This window comes from Pecten maximus, chromosome 14 (assembly GCF_902652985.1).
Source record: "Pecten maximus chromosome 14, xPecMax1.1, whole genome shotgun sequence".
Classification (NCBI taxonomy): Eukaryota; Metazoa; Mollusca; class Bivalvia; order Pectinida; family Pectinidae; genus Pecten; species Pecten maximus.
The window spans coordinates 13,666,875-13,680,364 of NC_047028.1; positions in this window are offsets into that span (position 1 = coordinate 13,666,875).

The window sequence follows — 13,490 nt, forward strand, 5'->3', positions numbered from 1 at the left end:
CCATACTCTAATACACACAGCTTGGTGACACTTATCAAAACGACAGGTAAACTCACAAGTTTTTGTTTGGATTTTAAAAACCTTTATAATATTATCTCGAAAGTCTTATTATAAAATTATAAAGACTTGCAAGCCAGTATTTTTATTTCTCAATAATAATCAATAATTTTAACGGGGAAACTAATTTATACACTTATTAGGTACATACAATACAAATTAGATTGGGGACTGATTATATAGAATTACATGAGTGTTTAGGGGAGGGGTAGCCATGCATGACTAGTACAGTACCTGTACAGGTAAACCATTAATTAAGTTTTATGCCCTTTGGCCATGCCCAGAACAGCTGGACTCCTTGTTCCAGATTTCTTGGCTGTGTTTTCACACCTTTCAACAAAATAACAATCATAATCCCATTTTGTGTGATTTACCTGGTCTGGAAAGACTATATACCTGACGGTATACAAACTATAACATTTATGTTGCATGTTCAATATATGTTTCAATGGAGGCAGAATCAATATTGCTTGATGTTAATCAATTTAATTTTAATTTCAAAACTGGTATTTTCCATGCTTTCTTAATTTTAAGTTTTTGTGAATATTCTAATAATAAACATATCTGAAATAAAAGTGAAATGTACACACCATCATGAACACACACAATATACATGGACTAGTCCCTGTATATATATTTTAGAAATTTTGTTTTAATGAAACATTTATATGTTCAAGAGATTATGCATTGTATATCAAATACTTTGTATGTATTGACTCTAGTGCACTACGATGTGAACTCAAGTGCACTACGATGTTCACTCCAGTGCACTACAGTGTTAACTCTAGTGCACTACGATGTGAACTCAAGTGCACTACGATGTTAACTCAGGTGCACTACGATGTTAACTGGAGTTAACTTTTGTAGTGCACTGAAGTGCACTAGACTACCAAGTTTAGTTTGCTCCCAACTGTATCTCTCCAAAACGTACATCGCCCTTGTGTAATGCAAACACACAAACTGTCACTACGCCGACAATTATACACGTCACATGCTAGGAAATTGAACAAAACAGTGCACGCCCCACATAATCACATTTTAGAAAAGATTATGTCTTTAGTATATTTTTGATTCAGTCTTTAAAAGGTGCACGTTCGACATAGTCTTTGTCTACTCAAATCCTCGACGTAAAGGGGATTTTCGATCCGCTTGAACGAGTTTGAATAAATCAGACCTCAGATAACAAGAGGAAAACTCAGTGTTACATCGAATCAATACAAATCCTTGTGTGTACCACTGAGTTTTCCTCTACTTCCTTTAGAATTGATAACAAGGGGAACTTACAAATAAAGGCAGTTTTAATTGTTTCAATAAATTTTATTGAACAAAAACAAGCAATTGGATAAATTAGCAGTCTAAGCTTATGTAAATGTTCTCCAGTTATAACAGACCAATTGAAAATAAAGGGAAATATAACAGATTAAAGCAAATAATGATTGAAATATGTAAAGATTTTGGTAAATATTTAGAGTTTATATTTGTTTTGAATATCAACTACTGATTAAAGGGGGTGTAGAAATTGTAGTGTATTTTTATCAGATCCAAAAGCAGATATCAGTTTTTATTTGAATTCCAAGAAAATATCAGCTGTTGTTGCAAAAGTGGATTGGCATCCAGCCTTAAATCCAGCATCACTGAGTTTCTGGCACATTGAAGCGAAATCTAACACCTTTCTGTGAATTAGAAATAGCAAAGCTAATCTTCAACTGTTAGCCATTTTGTTTTCTGGATTAGACGAAAAAGCTAATGGACACAATTAAAGACTAAAAGAAACCTAACCAGGAAGTTAGAGAAAAATCCTTCAAGCATTACTCTAGATAAAACGATAACAACTAAATGATCACACAGAGGGACCAAGACGAATCTACATTTTGTACTTTTTGTTTTCGTAATTTGACTTATAATCAATTTGCACAACAAGCGATCAATGGGAAGGTGCATGTGAAGTTTGAGAAAACTTTCTTTCAGTACCTCTTAAAACATACCAATAAGAACGATTATTTGCCTTAATAAGGAGAACAATGTGTCACTCATGTCCGTTACGCTTAATAGTCGAATATACACATATTTGTATACGTATACTTTAGTATTACTATATACATATGTACATTTTATTATAAAAATGAACATAACGTCATTATGACAGTACAATCATATTAGGGTATTACATTTCAAAATTCCCAGGTTACTAATTTTTAAATATTTGTATATTCTGGTATATATTAAAATACATTTGTTTCCAACTGATATTTTAATCATATGTATTTTTTTTTCTAAGAAAATGTATTTTTGCAATCAGATTTATTTTTATCAGTTTTTTTATATAAATATTTCAGAGATAGCAAAGCTATGTTAAACCGTGTTCATACATATACCGGTTATGCTATTGTGAACTTGCAGGATATAAGCAAAACAATGTCTATTATGTAAAATGTTGGATAATCTTAAAGGCCGGGGATGGGGTATAAAAGGGAGACAACTCAGGAACATGGAGGAATATGCAAAACTTTGGCTGCCTTCACTTCAGAGAAGGAGTTTTTATAAATTCGTGTTTTTCAATAAAGCTGATGTTACTAATTTTGTTGGGGATGAAGATATTCTTGTAAGGAATTTGAATATGGTAATGGTTTTCTTTTTAAAAATCTAATTTAGTTTTAATCCTGATGTAAAATATTTATTTGCCAATGTTGGAGGCTGTCAATCAAATTTGAAATTTGAATTTGCCTCCCCGGAAGTTGATACCGGAAGTTTACATACACAGTGTTGCTATGACCCTAGCTAGGCATGCTGACTAAACAAAATCTCCTACCTTATCAACATTTTGGCGGCAATGTCCAGAAACTATATCCCAGAGGCACATATATATTACAGGAATATACATTAATCCAATTATCTCACACTTTTCCTAAACAAATATGTATAAAGCAATCATCACCAGATTTAATCTACTCCATCAAGATTTACAGTCTAGAATAAGTATCACACAGGTTCTCTCGGCTAGTGGATCAGATTAAGTCCCAGAAATGACCCATGTATGGAACACCATCTGGATTAGGATACCAGCTCCTCACTAATTGTATAACACAGTTAGGCATAATGTCATGTTTATGCCACACAAGTTTCTGTATTTCACTTTTCCTCTCATGTGCTTGTTTTTTCTTTTCTTACTAAGTATATAGCATCTTTCCAGACTTGTCTATGTAGTAACATAACCCCAAACCTTTTGTACATTTCTTTCCTGCAATGATGATTCCGTGCATGTTGTGGTTGGTTTTTAGTTTCCCACCACATCTGTCTGAAAGTTTTGTCTGTGACACATGGTTGACTAAAACAATGAGGACACTAATTTGACAGGGGATCTTTTGCAATAATAAATTCTGCATATTGCTCTAGTTGAGATGAATCGCCGGTTTCTTCATATTCCTTTGACATATTATCAGGCTCTGTCATTGTGGAAATTACATCTGTTTTCAAATTCATCACTGGCAGTAAACTTTTCATTACAAATCCTTTCCTCTAAATCCCAGTCATAATGTGCAAACAAACTAAAAATATTGTCTCTCTGTTCCTGGCTCACAACTAAACAGTATTTTCTTTCCTTGGCCATGTTTATCATGCAACACCTTACAAATAACTGAGAGACCTACTGAGAATATTTCCCTCCAAACACTCCCCAGATTATATCTGTTTGACCAGTGAGCTGGAGGTCAGTGTTTCCTGTTGCATCATAACATGTGTTTGGTATAAGGTATCAAATTCAGTTTACTTGATATACCATTTACAATACAAAGGAATCCTTGAGCAATTATAAAATAAAAATAGGCATGAAATAAAGTTACGCTATTCTAAATCCAAAATTCATTAACGACATGTATCAAGTTATCTGACATCTACCACATCTTGACAGTAAGCCAGACATTTACACAGCACTGGGGAAGAATTCCCGCCTTTTTACACCCAGAATCCTACGTCATTCTATTTTCAGTAACAGTGTGTATTTGTGATTTTCGAAATCTCAACACACTATTTATCCTCGGATGGTATATAAAGTACCCGTTTCATGTGTTATTTACTCGGGAAAACAGCTACAAACCAAAGAAACATATTCTCCACAGGGACTTGAATCAGGTAAAACACCGGCTGATTGGCCGATCAAGTTGCACCAGTCGTTAACACACTTTTGGATGTAGATTTGACCTCTAACCCTGACCCAGATGTAAATAATCTACACTTTTGTTATAGATGCATACTGACAGCTATCTCCATAAAATATATCGAAGTTAATTGTGATCTCTGTCCCAATATCATGTTCAGACCAGAAGTGATGTTTAAGGTTGTGTGTACACTTGTGGAAGTTATTGTCAGTATGAACACATTAGAAACCTTGATTTTGACATCATATGATATGCATGACATTTTTGTTTACCTTTGATGGTATATGTCACTATTTATCGATTAGAATACCGCGAGTACATCTGTTACTAAGATGAACTTAGGTTTGTTTGTTTGCTTGTTTTATCACCACGTGTATACACATATATTACAATCAGGATCGTTTTGAGGCTGGGTCTCCTTATAGTAGTGGGTGACTACAATGATGTACCTCACTGAACAACACACAAGAGGCCCTGAACGTATGCTTGGATAGATGCCAATTGCTGTCTCATAATCAATTAATGTGTCATATTCCATAAAACTGAAGAATTTTGAAAATTATTACAATGGTAACCCCCAAACCTTCAATTTCCTCCGCCAGTATTAATATCTAAACGTAATTGGGAGTTTTAAATGTCGCGCGAATAAATTAAGTGCAAGTGAGGATAGAAATGTATTAAGTGAAAATGAGGAAATTAAGTGCAAGTGAAGGTATTAATGCTAAAGGAAGGGAAATAAAGGTTTTGGGGGTTACCAGTGTTATAAGATAACCAATACTTTATTAAATCCCCCACTTAAAAAAACTTGACACAGGTGTTCTTCAAGAGCATGGGATGTGCAACTGCATGACGCTTTATTTTCCGATCGGTCTACCAAGATGGCCGCCACAGACTTACTTGCCTCTGACTGGTGAAAATTTAGATATTGTTTGATTTCGATTACAATTGGTATTTGATATATAGGGGTATTAGGGGACTGCAAATTCCATTGCATGGGTATCATTGCCATATCAAGGCTTCTGATTGGTCGAAGATTAGATATTGGATTTGGATGCAAAATGGTAAATAGGGGAATTCGAATTCAACCACATGGGATTCATTGCCATAGGAACCACATGGAGGAATTCAATTGGTCAAATTTTAGATGCAAATTCAACCTCTAGGGTTCTCTTGCCATAGAACCACGCTGCTGAGGCTTTGTTATTGGTCGAAACATTGACATTGAATGATTTTAATGTAAACCAGGACTCGTGCATGGAACCTCTGAACTCAAGACGGACATTTCTATGTCATCTTCAGCATTTATTTGTATCTGTCTTTCGTGCTCAACCAGAGTTATCGTCCCTCTCTACACTTCATTCTTTCTGTGACACTCCTTTAGGTGTCACCCCACTAGTACTTTTCTATGCCAAACTGTGTCTTAAATATAGAATATGTTTGTCCTCTTGAAGAATTATCAATAAAGAATGAAGTGTAGTAAGGGGCGATAACTCAGTTATCGCTCCTTGCGGAGCGAAATGAAGGTATGGGCTAATTCACCCATTTTGCCGGCTATTGTAGCGATTTGAGGGTGGAAAAAATGGCACATACAATCTTTATGGTTTTTTGAACCATCGTAAAACTCGACTCGATCTAGGTCTGGATGTATATGGTATCCCTGTGGAAATTGTTATTTATGAGATATTTTGGGTCAAACATGCCAAAATCGTAATTTTGACTAAGAGGTTCTGTTTAAACCGCCCTCAAAATTCGAAAAAAAAATCCAGAAACAAATGCAATGCACATATATATAGATAAATGTTTCCTAAAGAAAACGGTCTGTTTCGTTTTTCAATATCTTTTACAGAACGGTCACAAGATTGTTTTGAAAATGGTCTAATTTTTCGACATTCTCAATATTTTTCCACTTCACAGGGATATTTTGCTATAAATAGCAGACGATCGAATGTTTTGATGACGTTTACAAACGCCCATCCTGAAGTCATCGGGTTTTGTCTCTAAAATGTAGACTCCCCGAGGAGTTCCGGATGCTATAACGCCATGACTTCACGCCGCTTACTCTTTCAACTCCAGGCTTTAGCTGCATTCAAAGTGAGTTGTATTACATTTTACCGTCAGGACCAGGACTTTGTAATATTCTCTCATTATAAAAGTGACATTAGAAGTTATAGCTGTTCTACTATTACCAAATGTGTTGCTTTACAGGATCAGAATGCATCGTCAACCCAGACCAGCGTTCAAATAATTTTCGATAACAAGCTTCGGTAGGCCTAAGTTATACATGTCGTATACGTAGGCCTTCTGCAGTTCTGTAAATGGCACACGTGTTCATTAATAATTTAGAGACAGGCGACGTTTAAATATGTAATATCTATTTTCTTTATTTTGTTTGTTTGTTTAACGAAATTACTGTTTCGTTAGTTGATGCATGTTGATGTTCAGCTGATATTTGTTTATGTCGAGTAGATCTATAGGCCTATCACGGACATATTTTTAGCTTACGATGACACACACTTTCAGGGACTACTGTACATGCACTTCAGTACACACTAACAGTACTAGTATATTGAACAGTTTGTTTTCAATAATAGACTAATTTCTCAATTGTTAGTCGCTTTTGAGAGATGAGCACGCAACGTGCATCGTGTATCTTCGGTTGGTGTTTTGTAAAATTACTTGACTACTGTGATATCTAAGCGTGACAAATTTGCACAAATATGCAACACTGTAAGGTTCGTCATTATTCTGTTAACTTATTTTGCTATGAAAATATCATATAAAGATGAATTTTGAAAAAAAAAAGAAAACTAATGTTAGACTGAATAGGCTCTTATTTATAAAATATCATATATCATTGAATAATTCCCCGGTTAGCTCAGTAGGTTGAGACAAAGTGTCCCACTGTGGAGGCTGGGTTTCAATTCCCGGCAGCGGATCTTCTTCTTTTTTTTATAAATATACTTATTATAATTATATCTATCTATATTTTAAGACAACATATATAATTGCATGTGTGTTTATGCTCGGAATGTTAATTGTCTTTTAACACAAACAACAGTAAGGCTAAGCAGTAGTACAGTAGGCTAGATATAGATTTAGTACTATCTTTTCGTAGCTCATTTGCAAATATAATTTTACAATAATTTCGATATCTTAAATCAGTGCATTGACGCAGAAAAATGATTTGAGTTGCTCGTCAATTTGACATTTCAAATTTTGACTAACACTTGTGCTGCATGTAAGTTCTTTTGTTTTATCCTATAGCTATGGTCAGTGACACTATTTGACCCCAAGGGGTTAATGACAAGTTGCCAAATTGGGTCACAGGTGAATTCTCTAATTAACAACTTTACCTGAAGTGAAATTTACAACCTTGATATATTTGCTAAGAAACAGTATATTTCAATTGATTGGTAGGATTGAACTGCAGCCATTCTCTCATAACAATCGGCAAAATCTCTCTTTTTTTTTCTCAAACAAAACTGATAAACATGATTTTTTATAAAAAAAAGACAATGACGTATATCTACTTATATACATATTGTGACTGTAATAACTGTATGTTTAAAATGTTCTGAGTATAAAAGAAACACCGATATATATCTTAAATAAATTCTTGTAAAAACCCATTCAAATTAATGCTTTAAATTTTGAAATACAAAAGTGTAAAAGTCTCTGACCTCAGTGACCTGCCATTTATTGAGATGACTCTTAGGACAGGGTCAAATTATATCATTTTTTGCATAAATGAATAAATGAAGTAAAAATATATTGGCCTCAAATACTGTCCCATACAACATACTTCAACCTTTCATTTTCATGCACCGAAGAAAATAATATGCAAGAAAGCGGTTCTGACCAATTCATGCTAAAATTTGTCAAGTTCAATTAAGTTACTTTGGGTGCAGAAAGATGTCATATATTATATTAATTTCTACTTAATCTAAAAGGTTTTAGGTTAGGGTAACAGATGTACACCAGTGTAACATATGTACACCAGGGTAACAGGTGTACACCATGGTAACATATGTTGATATCTACACCAGGGTAACAGGTGTACACAAGGGTAACAGGTGTACACCATGGTAACATATGTTGATATTTACACCAGGGTAACATATGTTGATATTTACACCAGGGTAACAGGTGTTGATATCTACACCAGGGTAACAGGTGTACACAAGGGTAACAGGTGTACACCAGGGTAACAGGTGTACACCAGGGTAACATATGTTGATATTTACACCAGGGTAATAGGTGTTGATATCTACACCAGGGTAACAGGTGTACACAAGGGTAACATATGTACACCAGGGTAACAGGTGTACACCATGGTAACATATGTTGGTATCTACACCAGGGTAACATACACTGTATCTTGATATTTACACCAGGGTAATAGGTGTTGGTATCTACACAAGGGTAACAGGTGTACACCATGGTAACAGGTGTACACAAGGGCTAACAGGTGTTGATATCTACACCAGGGTAACAGTTGTACACCGTCGTAACAGGTGTACACAACGGCAACAGGTGTTGATATATACACCAGGGTAACAGGTGTATACACCAGGGTAACATGTGTTGATATCTACACCAGGGTAACAGGTGTACACCAGAGTTAACAGATGTACACCAGGGTAACACATGTACACTAGGGTAACTTGTACACCATGCTAAAATTTGTCACGTTAAATTCAGTTACTTTGGGTGCAGAAAGATGTCATATATTATATTAATTTCTACTTATTCCAAAAGGTATAAGATCGAAAATTATTTGACAAAATCAAAGAGTTAGCAGGTTTTAGTTATCACAATTTTACAAAATAGTCTTCTTTGGAATTTCATATTATAGAAAATTTTCAAATATCTGTGAGTCACTTTATTATAAATTCCATATCATCATATTTCAACCTTTTGCTTTCATGTGCCAAAGAAAACCATGTGCCAGAGAAAACTAAAATTATGTCAATTAATTGATTTGTCACATTAAGTTAAATTAACTAAGTTAAGATATTGAGTCATGTTGTATTATTTTTTATCTTTTGAATTTAAATCATTTTCAATTTATTACAAAAGGCATTATATATTAGAAAACTCCTTGACAGAATTAAAGACTTACCAATATTTTATAATCACTATCTTACAAAATAGTATGTCTTCAAAATGTCATCTGCACACAGGTAGCAATAAGTAAATTTTGAAATATCTTGGCTTTAATACCATACCAACATATTTCAATCTTTCGCTTACATATACCAAAGAAATAAAATGGGCAAGAAACCAATTCTGACAAATTTATATTAAAAGTTTTTGAACTTTTGTGTATTAATTGTGTCTCACAAAGTTAAATTCAATTTAATTTGGGGTGGGTAACCATGTAAAATTATGTTCAGTTGATTATTTTTTTATCTTTTGAATTCAAACTTATTTCAACTTATTGCTATAAAGGTATTATTGAAAAATATTTGACAAATTCAAACAATGACCAGGATTTAATGGTAACAATTCTGCAAATAGTCTTCTTTGGGGTGTCATCCGCGTACATTTTAAATACAGAAACACAGGGACTAGTGTAAATAGTTTATATGGTTCTATTTTTAGGTCCACACTGCCATAGGCAAATATTTACATCTATTTACATTTAATATATGTAAGTGTAACGAGAACTGAACAGGATTGCTCACTTCCCTAATACCTAAGGTTAAATACTGATAAACAATATACACAATTTATTTTCAACAATAATTGCACAATAAATGGTAGTGGTGGGCCGATTATCGATTATAATCGAAAATTGATCGAAATTACCAAAATACAGCGACAATCGATTGTTAAATTCATAATCGATTAGTGAAATTTCCATTGAAAATATTTCCGGTAAAAAGTGCGGCGTTTCCGGAATAAGTACCCTGTGTTGGTTTCTGTGTTAGTCACTGTTCCGGTCACGAAAACGCTTTACGCACTCAAATTATATACAGTTATAAAGCGTCTGTTTAACTCATACGCTTGAACAAAATGGAGGCACTTGAGACGGTGACACATGAGGCGGAATTATTCAACCACCCAGACGCGAGTACCTTTAGTATGGAAATATTTTGGATTTGGAAAATTAAAAAAGGGCCTCCAAATAAAGAAAACCTCGATATGAAGGCGGCAGTTTGTCACCTTCGCTGGTAGTCGTATGCTAATAAAGATAAGCTGATTTTTTTTCTCCCGTATGATGGCGTATCAAGTGACTTGTTTCAATTTTAATTTCAACGTTTGCGGTGATATTCATGCTAAAGTAAACGTAACCAAAAGTTACATACTGACTGGTCTGTTATGTTACAACAGTGGCTTTAGTTTTGGATTACGTTGACATGTTTCTAATACTGGATTTCTGTACCAATTAATGAGAGTATTATACAGATTGCGGATGGGAAATAACAACAGCAACGTCTCGTATGACTTCTTTTATTTCTATTAATCTGGTATGTTCAATGGAAACTTGTAAATATTGTTTTAAACTTTTAATCATGAATTCACAATACATTTTTTCAAATATTCATAATACATTTAATAAATTACTCTGATTTACATATTATCCGATTATAATGTAGATCACACAGACCAGTCACAATCAGTAGCATATACATTATAGGTCACACAAACCAGTCACAATCAGTAACATGTAGGTCACACAGACCAGTCACAATCAGTAACATGTAAGTCACACAGACCAGTCACAACCAGTAACATGTAGGTCACACAGACCATTCACAATCAGTAACATGTAGGTCACACAGACCAGTCACAATCAGTTACATGTAGGTCACACAGACCAGTCACAATCAGTAACATGTAGGTCACACAGACCAGTCACAATCAGTAACATGTAGGTCACACAGACCAGTCACAATCAGTAACATGTAGGTCACACAGACCAGTCACAATCAGTAACATGTTGGTCACACAGACCAGTCACAATCAGTAACATGTAGGTCACACAGACCAGTCACAATCAGTAGCATGCAGGTCACACAGACCAGTCACAATCAGTAACATGTAGGTCACACAGACCAGACACAATCAGTAACATGTAGGTCACACAGACCAGTCACAATCAGTAGCATGTAGGTCATACAGACCAGCAAGTAGCATGTAGGTCACACAGACCAAACATTATGTACATAATCAGGTATGGGTCACACAGACCAGTCACTTCAAGTAACATACTGGTTTATTTCAAAAGGACACCGACGAATTTTTGTACTGCCTGGGACCATCTTTATTATGGTCTCCTGTCTTTACAATGCTTGCCCATAGTTGGAATAACATACGCCTATATATGCATGTACGTATGGTAGGACTTATATATAACAATATTGTACACAAAACCCGGCCCCATACACATGAATATATACACAGTCCGTGCACGCACCGTAACGAGTACGCATACATCATCGGATGAAATACACTTAAATACTGCATTTAAACAATGAAAATTGTCTAACCAAATATACTTTGGTTTGTTTGGTCTGTTTTTGTTTAACGTCCTATTAACAGCCAGGGTCATTTAAGGACGTGCCAGGTTTTGAAGGTGGAGGAAAGCCGGAGTACCCGGAGAAAAACCACCGGCCTACTGTCGGTACCTGGCAACTGCCCCACGTAGGTTTCGAACTCGCAACCCAGAGGTGGAGGGCTAGTGTTAAAGTGTTGGGACACCTTAACCACTCGGCCACCGCAGCCCCTGAATACCTCATAGATATATAGTTATAATGAATAGTTTAACTTACAGCAAGCTGTAGTTTGCGCTTTGAACATATATTTATCCCTCGCGCTTCAATGTAAGGTTTATTTACCATTTACCTGCATGTCCTCTGTTCTCACTTGCTCACGCATGCGTAACTTACCTTTGTACTCACGAACTAAGATAAAGAAAAGAGTGAGTAATTCAAAAAACATATATAACTATACACAAATATAGACAATGGCATGTGACAGAGTATGAGATGCCACTTAATTTTCAGAAACCGACCAAACTGATGTACACTGAAACATAACAAGATATTGAAAAAAATCATTTAAAAAGAATAACATGATTTGTTATACTTGGTTAAATCTGTATTTACATCAATTATTGCTGAAATTCACTTGAAATATTTTAAAACTTGCTGATTTCCTAATTTGTCATCTGGGATGGCTTATCTGGGCATGATATTAAAGGTACATCACAGTATAAACGTTGCTATTTTCATTGAATGATTGTGTTTTGTTCCTTTCCAGTTATGTTTCTGTGCTTTCTCAATGTTCACAATCGATCCCTATGTCTTGTTTGACCACTCAATTTAGTTGGTTATTCGGACCCTCTAAATTTAGCGCGGAAATTATTTTTAAATCATCATGTGACTGTTTTGAAATCGAGGCAACACAAATATTCCATCTGGTTTAGTTGGATAACAATATTATACACCCGTACTGGCGTACAGTGTTTTGAAATGTTAAATTACATGTTCTGTATATATTCTGGCACACATATTTATGTGCAAATAAGTGTAAACACTGTACATATAGTATAGTGACAGTAGCTATGTACTGGTACAGACTGTATGAATATTACTGAGTTTGTGTAACTTTTACCAACTTTGTGTAAATATTACTGAGTTTGGGTAAATATTACCGAGATTGTCATGACCTACTTTCAAGCAATCAAGCAGAATACGAGCAGCAGCGTAGCATCAGTATTACTACCGTTTTCATGTTTGAACAGTTCCAATCTATTATACTGCTTCCCAAGTTTAATTCTAGGATTGTGTTTGACCCATTTTCCTATTATTCTCTTCATTGCGGAAGCTGTCATAGTTTTCAACCACACTCGATTCACATTGGAAGCCATTTTATCGTATATGACACATACTCAGACTATTAATCAACGAATTGTGATAACTTTTTTATGATTAATGTTTTTAGCTCACCTGCCCGAAGGGCAAGTGAGCGTATGCCATGGTGCGGCGTCCTCAGTCCGTCCGTCCGGCGTCAACTTTTTAGGTCACCTGAGACGAAGTCTCAAGTGACCTATTCTAATCGCCTTTTGTCCGTCGTCGTGCGTCGTCCGTCGTGCATCCGTAAACTTTTTACATTTTCGACTTCTTCTCCAAAAATACTGGACAAAATTCCATGGAATTTGGCAGAAAGTTTCTATGGCTGGTGGTCAATCCAAATTGTGAATAATATGGTCCCCACCCCCCAGGGGCCTGAGGGGTGGGGCCAAAAAGGGTCAAATTGACTAAAATTTTA